Raw genomic sequence first — 20,045 nt, forward strand, 5'->3', positions numbered from 1 at the left:
CATCTGGTGTGTGTGTGGGCGATGGGCTTCAGTTCGTTTGGAAAGTTGGATAGGGTTTTTATGTGCAAGGTTTTGTAAACAATGCAACATTCTTTGAAAGCACTTCTCGGGGAGAGCCAGTTGAGCTAAAAGGGAGCTTTGAGAGAGCTGGGGTAACATGTGAATTTTTGGGTAGGGGCAGGATGAGTCTTGCCTCTCAGTTCTATATGGCTTCCAATGAGGGGGGGTTGATGCTGTTGTGGGGTCCAATAAAGAGAGCATTTCCATAGCCCAGCTTGGCCAGGCCTATTCCTTGGATTGGTGTACAGAAGCCATCAGCAGAAAGATGGCCCTTATCTTGCATGAGAGGTGCAGTTGTTGGCTGCATCTTTTGGTGACTGCAGCTACGTAGTGTGTGCAGGAAAGATGGGGGTCGATGATGAAACCTAGGGATTTGACAGATGAGGAGAAGAATATGTTTGGGTTGTCTGTGATGAGTTCCTTGATCCAAGGTGTAAGGTCGCATTTGTGGCAGTCTCGGGTGGATAGCTGAGGGGCAACGTGCTCGCCTTGGAAGCAAGATGCCATGGAGCACCACAGGTTTGATCCCCGGGTCCGCGCTTAAAAACCTCTGGGTATTTAAGCGCGTTATAAATAACATATCATCAAATCATGAGGAAGGTTGAGTTTAAGGAAGTGTCTGGCCATCCAGGTGGGGTTCATGCCTAGACAGCGTTTGCCGGTGTGAAGTTGGGTAGCAGATGGGATTTGGAAGTATGCTATCATCAATCTTAGAAAGCAAAAACATTGGTAATTGTTGTTTTCTTTTATAACGTGCTTAGTAACAGAGATTGGTTTCTAAGTGGGGGAATCCGGATTCGAACCTGCGTTGCGCTGTGTTGTCTTGTTTCAAAGAGAAACAGGTTGCCCCTGTGCTATCCCCCCTCACCGTAAAATATTTCAGTGGCTTAGCAGGTACTTCCTGGAATATCCTTACCCAATGGCATCCTCTAATGCGGCCATTGAAGAGAGACTGACCGAGAGAGGTTACCCTAGAAAATTGTTAAAACACTCCAAAAAACGAGCTTGATACCAACATAGGGATATCCTTGTGAGAAAGGACACCAAAGTAAGAAAGTTGGGAGATGACCAATCAGTTTGCGCCCTCACATTTAATACACAACATAACAAAATCAAGAAAATCATATCTAATCACTGGCACTTATTCCAGTTGAATATGTTGGAATTACCCAAACCCATTTAAAAAAGGGGTAGGAACATTAAAAACTGGGTGTCTAAGGCTGATAGAAATCAGATACAAGATCCACAACCCACCATTACAACCACTTGGGGTATGCCCCCCATTGTGGGACATTACCCTTGTGGCAATTGTTGCAATTGTTCCAGTACTTCTCCCTCCTCTAGTATTAATATCCATGAAAGGGACTGGAAGCTAAGGCACCATACCACCTGCCTTAGTTCCAATGTAATATACGTAATAATATGTCCTTGTAAAAAGGCATACATCGGAAAGACTTCCAGAGCAGTAAAGTTACGTATAGGCGAGCATAAGTCTAAGATTAGAACTGGACAGGTGAATGCTCCCCTGACTATGCAGTTTGCAGAGTTGAAACATAGCCCAAAGGAATTTAAATGGTGGGCTGTTGAAAAGGTCTTTGGTACGGATGCAGCCAATGTTGCGGCACGCCTGTCCCAAAAGGAACAGTGGTGGATATACCACACCAAAAGTCTAAGGAAGGGTCTGAATCAACAAGGGGAATGAAATTGATACTTTTCCCCCATATACTCTTCTTCCTTTTACAGTATGTACCTTTTGTGACACAGGGGCGGTATATTTCCCGTCCTTAGCTTGGGCTAAGTTTTTCTCTCTCTTTTTTTTACATTTTTTTACATTTCTTATTCTTAAATGTTTTTCTCAATTGCTCCTATAGAGTTCGCTTTTATAATGATTACCACCATCATTTCGATTTTGAGGGTGTTTTTCGATCTTGGCTTTTGAAGCCCTTTGTTATCCTTTGAGACACGGCCACCCAGTCCTTTGTTATCCTTTGAGGCTCAGTACTTTAATAATACGGATGCTATTTCGCCGCGGTAGTCCTGGTTTAGTCCTAATTCTTGGACTCCTTAGAGTACTAACGTGTGTGCCATGTTGGGCAGAGCTTTTTGCCTTAGCTTCGGTCCTTTGTTAGTGTCGATGAATTAGACGGTTTCAATAAAAGATGGACTTCCGCAAAGCGCTTTGGTCTCCATTCTCCGGAGGCCAGCTCTTCCCGTATTCCGTTTGGGACCGTAGTCAGAGGTAAGAGGTTTGCCCCGTGTGCTTGTGCGTTTGAAATTTGAAACTCAAACCCAAAATTCAAACTTGTGAAAGTGAAGTAAGCTCGCTCATTTTGGCTTTGCTTCCTTAGATCCCAAAAGGAGCGAGTATATGCTACGGTTTGGGAGGAGAAATTCCTTCCTTTTTTCAAACACTTCCGCGTCCTGCATTTGAGTACACAGGAGGTGGTTCTTTAGAGCAAGAGGAGATTATGTTAGGTAAGAAGACCTTTCCTCTGCTCTTTTATGAACAGTTGTTATTATTTTTATATGTTATTTTTACGCATTAGGATAGCAATCCACGTGCAGAGCTTGGATTTAAAACACAGGCTCCTCTATTGCTCTCTCTTCTTATCCTAGAGACAAATTTCCATTTATCTTAATGCTATAAAGTTTGCTGAAGAAAAGCCTTCGGATTGAAGACTAGTTTTAGCTTGGAGACTCAGTATCACAGACTTACACCAGAGGCTACTGGAACTTAAGCCACACGGGGAACCAAATTGGGTTTGCAAGTAGAATCTAGTTTAGATTCTCAAACTGAATCACGATATGCTGGGGGTGGGCGTGGGATTTGAAGGGGAGCCATGGCACTAATTGATAGTGTAAATGATAGGGAAACAATGCTAGTGTTTTCCCGATCGGTTGGACCATTGACCCTAAAATTACTAAAGAGTGCAGATGGACCAGTGAAACTATGCTTATAGATATGTTGTAGTTCCCTTGACATTAGCTGTATCTAGGCATCTTGTGAACATTAGGACTAAATTGAATTTAGAAGGTCCTGATGAAAGGCTGATCTTTTTAGGTACAAAGATAGACCACATAGGTTTCTCCCCAAGTTTTGATCTAATTCATTGCGGGACAAACTGAGTGAAAAGAGACAATAGTTTATTTTAAACAGTATTTTAATTGTTTGTTTATCTGTTTGATTTTAGAATCTTGTTAATGTTTATCCAATCCTGATGAAGACACACAATCTGTCAAGTCGAAACTATTTGCCAACTGGGAAGCCTGTTTCTTAAAGAAGATTTATATGGGCACCAATAGACGATAGTATGCTTGGAATGAACAATTATTAGCTATATAATGGAAATGAATTGGAACTTTCTTAAAATCTTAGAATAATTAAATATTTTAGGGATTTAATTAGATGAATGAATGTATGAATGCATGACGTTAGGATGTTTTTTTTAAAAAAAGAATTAATTAAAAATGTTTAATGCTTTTTTATAATCAAATCAGAATAAAATAAAAACAATGATTTGATCTTCTTAATCTTCTGCCTTCTTTCACCAGTCTGTCCTCTAATGCGGCGCCATCGAGGTATTTACTGACACATTCCGCTTAAATATAAAAACGTACGAGGGACTCTAATACCGCAAAATATCCATTGAAAAACATCTAACCTCAGCTCCATCATAAGAGATACATCAGTTGACATCCTATACCCATTGTGAAATTCTGATGTTTGGGTTACAAACACCGCCCTAACGTGTCCTGATGAAAGTCTTATTTGGTCCTACACTCATCGAATGGACAACAGTCATTTGTAAAAGTTGAAAAGACTGTTTTTTTTTGCTTATAAGGCTGGAAACAGAGCCATCCTGTCGACACTGTTTATAGATGGGCTGATGCCCACACACTGTACCAACTGGGGCCTTTGCAATAGTTTCATTATGTAAATATCTGTGTTGTAAAGTCACCTATAGAATTACTAACATCACCTTTAAAAATAATAGAGGTTCGATATATCATTAGAATGAAGCAAGTTGACTCACACAATCATCTTTACATGAATTTTTCTTTCTGTCCAACAGGATTGTGATTTATCTCTGCCGTTCATTGTGTTCTTTTAATAATTGGACCCATTGGGCTCAATGTTTTATGAAGTTAAATAAAACCATATATATTATTGGCCAAATACTAGCTTTTGTGTATATTTTGTGATATTTGTTCCAACACAAGACCGTGTTCGAAATGTGCCAAATCCTCGTCTGGACCTTGAGTCTAAGTTTGTGACAGCAATAGGTAGCTTGTTTTTGGGAAATTGTTCTTCTTATGGGGTAATAACTGGCCATTGAGGGCAGCAGGTGCAAAACGGTGCAAGTTCCTGGGCATCTAATAGTAGTGCCTGGCAAAAGGGGCAAAAAAATAAAGTGCTGTTCGATTGTTTTTCATTGTGGTCGCTTCGGTCCAAATAGATTTCTATTTAAATTAAGTGCGATTAACATTTGGGAAGTTGTGCTCCTGGAAATTGCACAAAATGGACAGATTTTTCTTTCGTTTAATATGACTATAAATATTGTAGTGCACCGTTCCACGCTCGTGTGAGTTATAAACGTTCAAGTGCAAGGAAACTAGTGGCACCAGGACACCTTCAAAAGACCTAAATTCAAGGGCAGGATGGGAAGTCCAGGCTTTTTAAAATATAATAAATAAATAATATAATAATGAAATGTTGTCAAGTCTGCTCATCTTCCTCCGTACAGGTATTGTACAGCAAACTCCTCCGAGTGTACCTCTGTGAACAGGCAACATCCCCCATCAGTCTTATACGCAGCCGCGCAAGAGCTTGAAGACAGCGCTCCACAAGATCGTGCACATTTTTGTACCGCTCAGCAGGAGCACAGAAGATGTGATTAGCTTCAATGAACTTACCAAGTGAAATTAATTTCACTGCCGTGGGATTCCCCCCACCCCCCAGTGCCAAGGCCTTTTTTTTGGCGATTTTGATATTTCGCCATTCAATGCCTTCTAACATTTTCTGTTTCATTAACCCCTTAAGTGCCACTTGGCAACAGGGAGGTAATCCCAAGGACGAGATACCTCTCCCTTTGCACTTAAGGGAGGTATACTTTCATTGTGCTTGGAGTCTACATTCTGCACTTTCTGGTTGTCTAATGAGAAGACAACTTGCTTGCATTGTTAAAAAAAAAGGGGGGGTTTCAGAAATGGTGGAAAATAGGTGTAAAAAATTGTGGAACTCGGTTCTGTTAGTTCCCACTCACTTCGACCTCCATAGTTTCAGCTGCATTCGTATTGCTTGGCTTGTGGCCTTTTATTTTCAGACGTCAACTACAGATCCTGTACTTAGTTCAAGGAGGGTATGTGCCTTGTGCTACTTCCCAACGTCGGGGTGCCACCCTAGGAGTGCTGTGATTACCTCTGGAGGTTTTTTAATCACCTCCTTCACTCTAGTACCTCTCTTCTCAAACTCTGTATTTACTGCAGGTTATTATATGTGTATTATTGTGATATGGATTAAAAATTTACTGCAGTATTGCAAGGGTGGCTTCTGAGAGGTTGCTTATAACTACAGTCAAGGTTGAGGGGCACAGGTGTGCCTCCGACCAGCTGACACCCAGATGCTTTTCTCTGAATTTAGTGGCATAGAGTGTGCACATCACACTCTGCCTTGTCTATGTGTGGGCCTGTGCTTGGCTTAATATATACTCAGAGAACTTTGAGGTTTAGAGAAATCTTGAATGCAGCTTTTCATAAATAATTCAACCACAGACTAACTCATATCAACCCTATCTCAGGAGGATAGCTCAGGGGCAACGTGCTCGCCTTGTAAGCAAGATGACGCAGAGCAACACTGGTTCGATCCCGGGTCCGCACTTAAGCGAGATATAAATAGTCAATTACAAATGGATATCAACCGCAGGCCCCAGAAGCATGAAATAAATACTTGGTCAGTTCATCCGGGTTCTGTTTAGCTTAAGTGGGAAGCACAATTTGCTGTCTGTTTGGATCGGGTTTCCTGTTCATGAAGGCAGGGGGAAAGCTGGGTTGACCCGTGTGAAGGTGGAGTGATGACCTGCAATATTATGATATGTTATTTATTACACACTTAATAGGTTTCTAAGTGCGGACCCGGAGATCGAACCTGTGTTGCTCGTGTCGTCTTGCTTCCAAGGCGAGCACGTTGCCTCTGAGCAGGTACTCCTCAAGGAGATGTAGTGTCTTGGTAGGACGCAGCCTCCGATAAATGCCTTCGCTGGCAGAGCAAGGTCTTGGGTGGGCACAGCCGTCCTGGCATATTTCAGGATTAGTGAACTGTGTCCTGTTGCTGCTCGATCTCCAGGAATACAGGTGTTTTCGGTCATCAACCCGGAAAACGGAGAAAAGGTTGACCATGGAACAGAGTTAAAGGTTGTCCAGGGCAACGGAATCCTGTAGGAGACTCGTTTGGTGAAACGTTCACCCGGAAGGATAGTTATTTATTTTATTTTTATTTTATTGTGCATTTGTAAGGCTCTTATACATCAAGTAAATTGTCTTTTCAAAGCGCCCACAGGGCAACATGGAGGGAACATGGGAATGAAAAACAAAATATATCATGGAAAGATAGAGGCGGACCTACTAGGCCTTGTGAGCATTCAGAACGTGCAAGTGCAGAGAGAGGGATGAGGGAGTGGGGGGTAAGTGCTGGGTGTATCAAGAGGGAAGTGCTAGGAAGTGAGCAGCTGTAAGTGCATAGGTGGAGTGGTCAGCTGCCAATAAATAAGTGCAGGCCTGTGGTGACACAGGCCAGTGGGTGCCAAAGCAAAGTGCTGGGAGGGGTGGAGGCTGTAGGCAACTGGGTGTGGGAGGCCAGGACACGGGAGGACACATAAGGGCCCTGGTCACCATCTCGGCAACTGTGAGGTTTAGCAGAGGAGGCAGGAAGTGGAAAGGAAGGACTTGAGGAGCTTCTGGAATTTGAGGAGATCTGACTCAAGATGAAGAGGAAGAGGGAGGCTGTTCCATAGGAGTGAGCCTGCTCAGGAGAGAGATCAGCCACCAGCTCGTTGTTTAGTGAATCATTTACCACACAGAGAGTTGGTGCCGGAGGAACGTAAAAATCTGGAGGGAGAGAATTTAGTGAGAGCCAGTTGTAGATAGTTTGGTCCCTCCTGGCCCCAGGCAGCCTTGTGGATGATGCAGAGGGATTTGAATTTGATCCTTGCAGCAACTGGGAGCCAGTGGAGAGTGTTTAGGGTTGGAGAGATGCGGTCCCTGGGCTTGAGGCCAAGGATAAGTCTTGCAGCCCTATTCTGGATTAGCCAGAGGGGTCGAGGAGACAAAGCGGGTTGATTAAGGAAAAGGCTATTGCAGTAGACTAGCCTAGAGAGAACCAGAGCTCTGGACATTGAACTACTGGAGGAAAGTTAGGAAAGGAAGAATTGCTTTGAAGAGGTAGAGTTGAAAGTGGGGCTTCATGGCAAGGTCCTGAATGTGAGGGAGGAAGGAAATAGGAGTCGAGGATGAATCCAAGTTTTCTGTCTTCGGATGAAGGAGAAGGGGGAGAGCCCCTAGAAGATGGCCAGAGTGAGGGGAAGAAAGAGGGAGCAGGAGCCCCAATCGGAAGGATCTCCGTCTAGCTGGCCTTAAGACAGAGATCATTGGAAGTACCCCAGGACTGGAAGGCAGATAGGCAGTCAGGAATGAAAGAGGAAGTAAGGGTAGGGTCCGAGTTTGTAGAAGAGTTGTGTGTCATCTGCATAACACTGAAAGGTAGGGGAGAAGGTGGAAATTAGGCGTGCATCTGGTGCAGGATTGGTGTTAAATAGCCAAGGTTGGAGGCCTAGTGTGTTATAAATAACCAATTATAATAATTGGTGAATATAAAAAAGAAAGCCTCTCTGATCCCACTGTGCTTTTGCTATATTCTGGAAATCCAATTCATGTGTATGTTTTAGGGACTGTGTCAGGTATCGATGCAAACTGCAAGCACAACCATACCATCTAGTGGAAGAAACGTACCCCAATGAATAGATGGATGCAAAAAATGGTAGGCGTGAAAGCTTCAAATAGTCCTTTATGAACTGGGGAGTGGCTAAAGATTGACGGGTTTCTCTGATGGTTTAAATTCAATGCAGTCACTCTTCAGCTTTCAGCAAGTCCAGTTCATTCAGCCCGGAGCAGCTGTGGATGCAAACAGGAGTCTAAGTGGCTGTTGGAGAAGACCTCCAAGTATCAGGGTTGAATAGGCACTCCTGCAAGTGTGCTCCTTAGAGAAAGGTGTGCTTCTGTGTTTCATGTTCCTGACTAGGTGATATTCTGGTGTGGAGTTCCAGGCAGTGAGAGTCAGACCTGTGCATTCCATGCTGTTCGTGACCTTTGACATGGGAATGTTGGCGTTGACCCTGGCTTAATCTGGGGAGGATATTGTCAGGCCGGGTCTGAAGAGGGTCCTCAGCAGGTGGGCACAATATGTCCCAATCAGGCAACCTAGCTGTGGGAAATGTCACGCACTGTGAGAATTATGTAATGCTTGTCAACTCTGGGATTGCAGTGTTTAAATAAAAGGAGGGAAACAATCACACATCTTATACATTTTATTTAAAAAAAAATAATCCAAAATCGTATTTAGCTTCGGTTTTAATTGCCGGAGTTACCCTCTTTATGTTCCATACCTGTTTCTAGTCTGTGACCGATCAGAAGAGAGCCATATTCACCTAACAACTTTAAAATGTGGAATGTTTACACTGAAGACATTTGATTTTATATATGAACAAAGGAAACGATAAAGGGATTAAACCATAAGGATATTGTGATGTGCAAAAGATAAAACCATTTAGTCCAATATGTAAACCGGGATTAGGATCCAAATATTCTGGTTTCAAATGCAACTCTCCTTTTTTTGGCTGCTCTCTAAACTTCTAAATTTATTGTAGGTGTGCAATGTATTTCTATGCATTCACGTTTGGCAGATAAGGACATTTGAGCAAAGCTCTTTAAATTTATGTGTCAAATATTACACAATTTGGGTTGGGCGTTGATGCTGGGATTGCAATAGTTAATCTCTTGCTCAAAATCTCCAGTTTAGCCATTGAACCCCAATCACTCTGTCATCGGCAGGGAGGATAGCTCAGGGGTAATGCGTTTGTCTTGGAAGCAAAACAATGCAAAGAAACACAGATGTGAAACCCGGTCCTGTGCTTAGAGACTGGTCTCCGGTTTGAAGCATGTTATAAAAGATTACTTAATTCATGGGCTGTATTATATCAGTTTATGGAAGTGTTTCATGTTGGGTGGCATTTTATAGCTAATCTTTGCCAGAAATGCATACATAGAAGCAGAGGGAGCTAAAGGAATTTGGCCAGAATAAAACAATCTTGGTGAATGGGCGAGATTAACCTTTTCTTTTCCGCTCTGTCTGATCCTCTCCTCATTTCGCCTCTTCCTTTGGACTCCTGTTGCTATTTTTTTAACACATTGAGGATTTATTGCGACCCAGAATGATGCTCCATTCTACCCTGCACCGCCGTGCTGGTGTTGCACGAGTATGATAGGATATGATATTGTATTTATATCGCGCTCATACACATGTGTTTCAGAGCGCGACCAGGCAAAGGGAGGGGAACACGAGAGAACAAAAAAAAACTACGATCTTACTAGACCCAGTGACATTAAGAACGCGCAAGTGCATGGGAGAGGGAAAAGGGGGAAAGTGCATGGAGGAGGGGAGAAGTGGAAAGTGCAGAACAGAGGAGAAAAAATAATAAATATTTAATCAATACAAATAAATAACTAACTAAAGGCGATTAAGAGTGGTAGTAGAGCCAGCGAGTGGCTAGTGCTAGATTAGACAGATAGGGTATATCTGATAAGTGAAGAAGAAAAGTGGGCGGGGGACTGTATGGGCACAGATACAGACCCCACTGCAAGTGGTGGCCCAGAGGCCGCGTGGGACGGTGGCAGGGTGAGCAGGTACCTGGGCCCAAAGGACAGAGGGTGGCCAGATGCACGGGGCAGGTTATGGCTGTTCTGGCGGAAAGGTTACACTGACCACCTGCCGCAGGAGAGTTAACTGTCACATGTGTGGGCCACTGAAGTTCCACTGAATTTCCGAATGAGACAACCTGCTTCGCTTCCCCCTCCTCAGCCATGATGAGCCAGTCGTGGGGTCGGCTCAGAAACCCACGCAACTGCAAATGGAGTGGAATTTATTGAGGTTTTCCAGCAGAGCCCTCGCAGAAGTTACAAGCCCAAAGGTACCAAAATATACAACTTTACCTGCAGAGAAACGCTAGGAAGTGCTAACCAGTCCAGCAGGGCGGACTGGCGTGTAAACGCGGTCCAGGTACCAATGTAAAAGTGGCCCGTAATCACACATTGCAATGTCTTCATTCTCAGAACAGACCATTTCAGAACTACCCAAGGGGGTGTCTCGGAACATACATTTTCACTACTACCCAAGGGGGTGTTTATGGTAAAATATGTTGCAAATAATCATTTTAAAAATATTTCATTAAGTGTTATGGCTAGTGAAACAAGCCTTTTACACAATCTATAAAAAATACACTTACATCAAAAGGTATTCATAACACATCAATACTTAAAAAGGAGAGAAATGCATTAAATGTCATTATAATTCAAATAAAGAACAGTAATTCAGCCTAAGAAACATACACTGGGTTAATTACATTACATACCAACAATAAAAAGTTAAAATACAAATCAAACCGGAAGTGAGTCAAGGTTTTTCTTTGCCGTAATCCATATATTCACTCAATAACATTGGTTAAAGCTAGAGTAGCAATTTAGGAAACAAGCCCACTCTGGCCATAAAAATTGCCCATTCTGGTTAAAAAAAATCATACCGGTACAAAAATCAGGAGGTGGCCCTTCGGGCACTGCCCTATTGCCTTATAGGCCAGTCTGAGCCTGTAGGCCAGTGGCGCGGGGCTCTGGCGCACCTTTAATCTATAGGCCAGTCCGAGCCTGTAGGCCAGTGGCGCGGGGCTCTGGCGCACCTTTAATCTATAGGCCAGTCCAAGCCTGTAGGCCAGTGGCGAGGGGCTCTGGCGCACCTTTAATCTATAGGCCAGTCCGAGCCTGTAGGCCAGTGGCGAGGGGCACTGGCGCACCTTTAATTTATATCCAACACATTCTCATGTCATACATTATTTGATTAACACGTAAAATGATTCTTTTTTTCATTTCAATTCAATGTGGGCCCTTTTAATAACATGTAATATATATTTGGCGTTTTATATAGCGCTACATGCCGAAAATTCCAATTTCTGAGCGCGTGGTAACAGGTGCTGCAACTATCATCGTTATTTCCCACACTTGTGATGCTCTATTTATGCCCTCAGGCGGATGAAGGCAAAAGATGGCGCAGTTGAGTGAGTAGCAAACCCTCAGCTGCCACTCCTCATCACAGAGCTGTCCGCCAGCCGTATACACTGTCCCTTTAAATGTATTTTAAACTCTCTCGCTATGGAAAGAGGACGGCAATGCTAACGCCTGAATGGTTGCACAATTTTCCAAAGCAATACCATGGCTTGCGAGGGCATTGCCCTTCCCCGCCCCTCCTGGGGCACGGGATGTTTTGGCCGCCCACGCTTAGGCCAGTCAACAGTTTTGCACTTGTGTTTTTAATAAACCAGCCCGCTAGAATGTCTGAAAAGTATAGCTGCAAGAGATATACCAGTTAGTTAGCTCACCGGGCTAATGAGCCTACTGCAGAGATCTGATTGCAACCTGCTGCCAGCCTTTATGACTCCTGGTGCGACCCCATCATTGACTTCCAGCTTCATAGGGTTATAAACGTCAACCGCATTTACAAACTGCCGGCCTGCTTACAATCCTCTTCCACATTAAAACCACGCTGGTCAGATAGCTCAGCGGGTTGAGCGCTCGCTGCTGCGATCTCTGCGTCATCTGCAGGTCGCAGGTTCAAATCCCGGCAAAGCCAACTCAGCCTTTCATTCTTCTGAGGTCAATAGATGAGTAGTGTATGTAAGTATATGCTCTGTAAAGCGCCTTGGATTAAGGTGCTATATAAATGTATCATTATCAAAATCCCCCCTACAGACTTCAATGGGATCACCGACCAAGCCTTCATCAACCCCCCAAAAAAATGCAGCCCCATTGATTTAAATGTCATCCCCTGTCTCTGTTGCATTAATGTCTAATTCATAATACACATGTAAATAAAAACACAGGAGTTTCACGCAATTTATGAAAAGCGCGCTGTTGCGCCCCCTAAGAAGGTTGCTGCCTCGATTAGCAGAACAAGGGAAGGCTCTGCTACAGGGCTGGATTATGACGATTCACTCCCAGAAGAGGCAGGCTACAGCCTCAGGGGAGCCCCATAGAGTTCCTAGCAGGCCTCGAGAAATTCCAGGAAGCCCGGTCCAGCGCTTTTCCAGCTCAGGAGCCGTGGTCCTGAGTCTACCCTCATTTAAAAGTGGCCATTTTCCCATCCAGCTTTCCTGCCCATGGATCCGGCTTCTCGGGGAGTAAGTAGAAGGCATTTGCCCTCCTGGTTTATGGGGCATGGTTTCAACATGCCCAGACTTACAAAGGCTCCCTGGCAGTGTGAAAAGCCTGGCCACTGCTGAGAAAAAGACAGCGCTCAGTGTCCTTAAATATGTTGCATGGAAACAGTGCTCTGAGACCACTGCCATGGCAGTTTGGCGAAGTAGAAACACGTTACAGCATGAAGGGGGTAAAGGAGAATTGAAATGTTGCTAATTTTTCAGAGAGTTTCAAAAATAGCAAATTCCCATTTCTGACAGAGGCCCCTTTCCAACGTGTTTTCTTTTTCAATTATTTATATTGAAAGGGTTTCCAGGTGTACAAGCTGCACAGATGACCTTTCCTGCTGCCTGCGGGGCCCTTTTGTGGTGCATCACTCCTGTGTCATGCCCATTCTCCCCACTTTGGCTGGTTGGCCGGCTAAGGGGGCCCTCAGTTGTCGCGCTTAGGTGCACTTGTGTTCACATGCTTGGCTTCCAACCTGAAAGGTTCCCTCCCTGCTGCTCAGCTCTGGTAGGGGGCCTTGTTGTGGCATAAAGCTCTGTACAAGCAACAAAGTGTGCCATAGTCTTTTTTTAACTGTGAAAGCACAGTAACATTATGCAACATAACAGATGAGTGCCAGACTATCACTGCATGCAGTAAGACATACATCTGGCCCTTCTCTCCCTGCACTGCACGCAGAAAGACAGACATCTGGCCCTTCGCTCCCTGCACTGCATGCAGAAAGACAGACATCTGGCTCTTCGCTCCCTGCACTGCATGCAGAAAGACATCTGGCCCTTTGCTCCCTGCACTGCATGCAGAAAGAGAGACATCTGGCCCTCTGCTCCCTGCACTGAATGCAGAAAGACAGACATCTGGCCCTTTGCTCCCTGCACTGCATGCAGAAAGACCTCTGGCCCTTTGCTCCCTGCACTGCATGCAGAAAGAGAGACATCTGGCCCTTTGCTCCCTGCACTGCATGCAGAAAGACAGACATCTGGCCCTTCGCTCCCTGCACTGCATGCAGAAAGACATCTGGCCCTTTGCTCCCTGCATGAAGAAAGACAGACATCTGGCCCTTCGCTCCCTGCACTGCATGCAGAAGGACAGACACCTGGCCCTTTGCTGCCTGCACTGCATGCAGAAAAACAGACACACTCCCTGCACTGCATGCAGAAAGACAGACATCTGGCCCTTCTCTCCTTGCACTGCATGCAGAAGGACAGACATCTGTCCCTTCGCTCTCTGCACTGCATGCAGAAAGACAGACATCTGGCCCTTCTCTCCCAGATATCTGGCCCATCTCTCCCTGCACTGCATACAGGACAGATATCTGGCCCTTCGCTTCCTGAACTGCATGTAGAAAAGACAGACATCTGGCCCTTTGCTCCCCGCACTGCATGCAGAAAGACATCTGGCCCTTCGCTCCCTGCACTGCATATAGAAAGACTGACACCTGGCCCTTCGCTCCCTGCACTGCATGCAGAAAGACAGACATCTGCCCCTTCGCTCCCTGCACTGCATGAAGAACGACAGACATCTGGCCCTTCGCTCCCTGCACTGCATGAAGAACGACAGACACCTGGCCATTCGCTCCCTGCACTGCATGCAGAAAGACAGACATCTGCCCCTTCGCTCCCTGCACTGCATGAAGAACGACAGACACCTGGCCATTCGCTCCCTGCACTGCATGCAGAAAGACAGACATCTGCCCCTTCGCTCCATGCACTGCATGCAGAAAGACAGACATCTGCCCCTTCTCTCCCTGCACTGCATGCAGAAAGACAGACATCTGCCCCTTCGCTCCCTGCACTGCATGAAGAACGACAGACATCTGCCCCTTCGCTCCCTGCACTGCATGAAGAACGACAGACATCTGCCCCTTCGCTCCCTGCACTGCATGAAAGACGACAGACATCTGGCCCTTCGCTCCCTGCCCTTTTTGTCGCACATCCACCTCCACACTTTCGCAGTGTAATGAACTCAGCCTACATAGGTAGGTCAGGCTATGTTTTCTCACTATAGAGGACTGCATATTACTATACTATGGTAGCCTATTTCCAAGTAAGCCACCACCCTGATTTACTTGGGAATTACAATAAAGTACAGCATGATGTAGAATTAAGCTTTGACCTCAAGGTGACATGCTTCTTCAATTGCACCACTGTTACCAACAGCATTGACCGCCATACACAGGCTGTCCTTGGCGATATGATGTCCTTTAATCGCGGGATGTTTTTTCACTGGGTTTTATACCGCTGATTTTTGAACGAAAAAAAGTTCATTTACATTATTAGGGGGGTTAGAAAAATATATATTTGGGGTGTGGGTGTTCGGGAATATATAATACATTAAAGGGGATAGGGGCTTGGGGAGGACCCCCCAAAACAAAAAAAGAAGAATTGTATGAGCTTTTTCAGTAAAAAACCCCATGAAAAAACATCCCACGATGAAATGACATGGAACCGTCCTTGACTACGTCACTCTTAGCTCTTTGGCAGTTATAAAGTTAACATTCTTGAGTTTGATCAGGGGCACGTCAGGACATATGCCAAGAAACCTGAAGTGGAAGTTTCAAATGCTTCCTACACTTTTATTTTAAATCGAAACCATTCGGGACAGCTTCTTTTTAAAATAAAAGTTTTTTTGCAGGTAACTAGAAACATTAGGCTCGTATCTCAATTGCCAGACAGCTGTGCAATTTGATATTCCTGTATTTGTTATACTTTGCATCTGCTACGACTGAACTTTGCTGTCACTGTTACATGCGTTTGTGATCAACTGCATATTTATACTTTTTTTGCCAAAGCTTGCATGTGTCTGTCAAAGAGCAAGAACTCTCACGTGTGAGTGCTGTATTCCTAGAACTACATTACCCATAATCAGCAACTTCAAATAGGAAGTCCAGGCGCTTCAGCGCCAGCGCTTCTGCGACGTGCCGGTCTTCGCCGGTCATCGCCTCAGCTCGCCGCCTCGTTGGTTGGACCTCTCCTCGCCATACTTAGCATCTTCAAGCTTGCAGGGCCCGGAGGCAGGCTCCTTTGCCAGTAAGCTCACCCTTTGATTCCACAAGTACACAACCCCTTGCACTATTTACAATCATGTGTTTAGATAAAACAATGCATGTAAACAGCGACAAAGTATCTAACATTGCGCCACTGCTAGTCTTGACACTCTCATTGTTAAATACTCGCTCACTTTACAAACATGGCATAGAAATTGCAGACAATGTTAATAAATGCAATCCAGGCATTTTCGGCATAACTGAAACATGGCTTGACTCTAATCTTCCCACCCATGCCGCACTTTCAACCCCTGACGAGTACAACCTCTACAGGGCAGACCGTTCACAAGCCAAAGGAGGTGGAGTAGCACTCATGTGTAAGTCCTTCCTTAATTGCCATGTTTTACCAGATACCTCACCTGAGGGATGCAAATCCTTATGGGTAAAAATTAAAACCTGCCCGCATACGTCTATCAATGTGCTTACTATCTATCGGCCCCCCCAAAAGACATGTCCCTCTCCGAAGAACAATTGCTTGATCTAACTGCACACATTTGCAAAACTAAAAGCTTAACTATTTGGCCAATGACCAGCTTGATAAAGTGGGTTTCAGCCTACTAGAGTCTATCAGCTCAATAGGACTAAAACAATGGATCAACACACCCACACAAAAAAGTGGACATACACTTGACTGGCTCATATCGCAAAATGCAGATTTTCCCCAACTTACAGTAACACCATGTATCTGGTCAGATCATACTCTTATCCAGGCAAAAATCATTCTGCCACATCCTCCACCGAAACTAAACTCGTACCGCGCCTACGCAAACCGACGCGTAATTTGAAGAACATCACTGCCTCCAAGTTTTCGATTCTGCTATCATCCAATTTGCAGCCTCTAGCCAACTTTGCTGATTCTTCTGATTTTGTAGATCATCTGACTCTTGCTATCAAGCAAGTTTTGAATGAACTGGCCCCCCTGAAGATGAAAGTAATGAAATCTGAAGCCATCAAAAATACCTGGTTTTCAGAAGAAATTGTCTCCGCCAGACAATCCAATAGGGCCCTAGAAAGATCTTGGCAGAAGAACCCCAACGCTAATACTTTATGCGCCTACAAAAAATCCATACAAGAATTCAAAAAACTCATCACCAATGCTAAAGCTACACACTACAACAAAAGAATTACAAGTGCCCAATATAATGTTGGAGAACTGTTTAAGATTCTGGCAGAATTTCAAGACCAGTCTCCTCCATCCAACAACATAATAAAGGACTCAGAATGGTATCAAGACATCCATGATGGTTTTCTGTCTAAAATCAACTCCCATAAAGAAAAAAATCAAGAAATCCCTTAACAACGTGGTTCCGTTGCCACCTACAAAAATCATAACGCATCCCACCAATACCCAATGCAAAATACAGCAATTCTCCTTTTCTCATTACTCAGAAAAAGAGGTGCTCAAAGTGATACAGGATCTAAAAGCCACTTCTTACCCTGGAGATGACTGTCCCACCAATATTTTTAAGGAATCAACTGATCTACTGGTCCCTTGGATTACCAAAGTAATAAACCTATCTTTTGATGAAGGCACGGTACCGGTACACTTAAATCCGCCTGGATAACCCTCTTGTTGAAAAAAGAAAACCTAGATCCCACCAACAAAGACAACTATAGACCGATAACCAATGTACCTTTCATACTGAAGATATTGGATAACCTAGCACATATCCAACTTCAGGCCCATGTCAAAGAGCACAACATCTTAGGCATTCGAGAGTCAGGTTATAGGATTCGTCACGGCACAGAAACCGCCATGCTTGACCTAAAGTCCACCTTAGCTGGCACAGCCGATAAAAATCAAGCTGCACAGCTAATGTTGGTCGACCTCTCCGCAGCCTTCAACCTTGTTGATCACAGCTGGCTAGAGGCAAGGATCAGAGAGGTCGCAAGTTGCTCCATATTGGCGTCCAAATGGATAGCCTCCTTCCTGGGTCCTCGAATGGTAAGGGTCTGTGTGGGCAACAATCACTCCATCCCCATTTCTCAAACCTGTAGTGTACCACAGGGCTCCTGCCTGTCGCTTCTGCTTTTTAATTTGTATATTCGACCACTATTGGATCTCCTAAATGAGTTGGGTGTACAATATACAAACTACGCAGACGTCACTCCGGTTGTTATCCAGCTTAGCGGCCACTATAAAAATGATGTTGAAACTATCAATAACATCTATAAAGCCATCCAGGATTGGATGGCCTGCTACTCCCTGGCTCTGAATAACAACAAAACAGAGCTTATGATAGTATCCACCAAGAACACCCGGAACAAGCTGGCCACAGACCATGCCAACTTCACAATTACGGACAATGCCATCACGGTCCAAAGGAAAGTAAAAACTCTAGTCGTTCTGGATGATGAACTATCCATGAAGCCTCATGTCTCCAATATCCGGTCTAGCTGCGGATTCATTAATAAGCGAATACTCTTTATTCGGCCATTTATAACAACTGAAAACTGTGCGCTTCTGTCCACAGCGTTGATAAACTCCAGATTGGATTACTGTCACAGCCAACTGTCCGGCACCACGCTGCCAATATACAATCTCTGCAAGTGGCTCAGAATAATGCTGTGCGCACCATCTTTAAACAATCGCGCCGTACCCACATCTCCATCTACAGAAAGAAACTTCACTGGCTTCCGGTAAAACATAGAATAACACACAAGGTGTTCACAATGACACACAAGTGTGTGTCTTTAAATAGCTCCACCTATCTGTCATAACGCATCAAAGTCAAGACAACTGGCAGGAACCTTCGCTCCTCTACAGCTACTGTACTTGTTACCCCAGATTTAAGATTGCTGAATTTGGAGGTGCCACGCTTGATTCCCAGGGTCCTCTGCTCTGGAACGTACTCCCGGCTGTCATACGCAAGGTACAAAATCGCCCTCTTTTAAAAAAAGCTATAAAGACTCACCTTTTCAACACAGAGTAAACCTGCAACTTCCCCTCACTTTATCTGGCCAGACTTTTTATGTTCTGTTTGTCTTGTTCTCGTTTTTTGTGTGCCCTGAGGCCCACAGGCATGTGGAGCATAACAAGAATTTAAATAAATAAATAAATAAAACAAATAAAGTATAGGAGCAGTAAAACTTAATTTAAAAAAGTAGAGGAGCACTGCTGCCAAACGCTCTCGCCGTCTTTGACCCCTGATTACATTACATACCAAATTACATATCCCCAAATCAGCCTTGGAAACACCACCTAATTACCACAACACTTTGGGACACATCCGCCTCCTCCTTTTTGTAGGACGTTGGTCCACCGAACAGGACTGACATGCACCCAGTCTATCACAAATCAGTGTTCCCCCGCGGCATCTCTCCCAACCTCCCTCTGTTTTGTAGCATCTGTTTCCCGCTTTCCCAGTCTCTTGTCTTGCATTTGCTCATTTTCTTTGCTGCAGCAGACTAAGCTCTGGCGGCCTCTAGTGGGGGGCTTTGCAGGTCCACGGACAAGTCTGGCTGCTCCGATACTACTTCAGTGGTAGGGTCACCAGATGTCCCAGTTTTGCCGGGACCGGCCCAGTATTTCCCCCCCCTGTCTCAGTGTCCCGACACTTTTTAAAGTTTAAAAACCCTGTCCCTGGGTTTGGGGGTTGAGTGGATACCACCCTGTTTTTAGTGTGAAAGGGATTGAAAAATCATGACATCAGGCCGGCTAGCTCTCTCCCCATTCACTTTGAACCTCCTCCTCCATACTTTCCTCCCTTCTTTAAGGTCTTCCCTCTGCCTCTGTGCCTGCCTTTCACTGGGACAGGACACTGACAGAGGAGTTGCTGGGGGGTCTGAGGGGGCTATAGATCCAGGTCTTTTGGTTGTAGCCCCGGATAGAAGCCCAGGGGCTACAACCAAAAGGCTATAGCTAGCCCTGAGTCCCACCAATCCAGACATTAGCTTAGCCCCTGACGTTTTCCAGACCTAACAACACCCCTGGACACTGATATAACAGTAGGACTATCCCATTCGACAGGCCACCGATATAGAAGTAGTTTTACTAGCGTTTCTTTTGTATTTTAGTCTTTCTTTTCTGTTTATTGGCCCTAAAACTGTAGTCCTATGTCTATGTCGGTGTCTGTGCCGGTTTTCTATTTTTGAAACCTGGTCACCTTATACAGTGGTGACGTGGCACAGTATAAAAACAAACGAAATAACCTAACAAAGCAGCGTATTTTCTCTCTTTGAAGATTCAGCAGATTGAAAAGTATGACAATCCCCGAGTTAAACAACAGTACCAGCTATTAACAGCGCCGCGAAACCACAAGACTGCAGGAGTGAGCGCTGTATACTACAAGCAAGGAATCATATTGAGCTCGGGCATAGGCCTGCTGACAACTAAGGGAGTACCGTTCCACTTGCTCATCACATAAACACAGAGAGGAAGAAAGCAGGAAATAGGAGACAGGCACGCGGAGACGGCAGCAGG

Source organism: Ambystoma mexicanum, chromosome 2p (genome assembly GCF_040938575.1).
Source record: "Ambystoma mexicanum isolate Mex_15411 chromosome 2p, UKY_AmexF1_1, whole genome shotgun sequence".
NCBI classification, from domain to species: Eukaryota; Metazoa; Chordata; class Amphibia; order Caudata; family Ambystomatidae; genus Ambystoma; species Ambystoma mexicanum.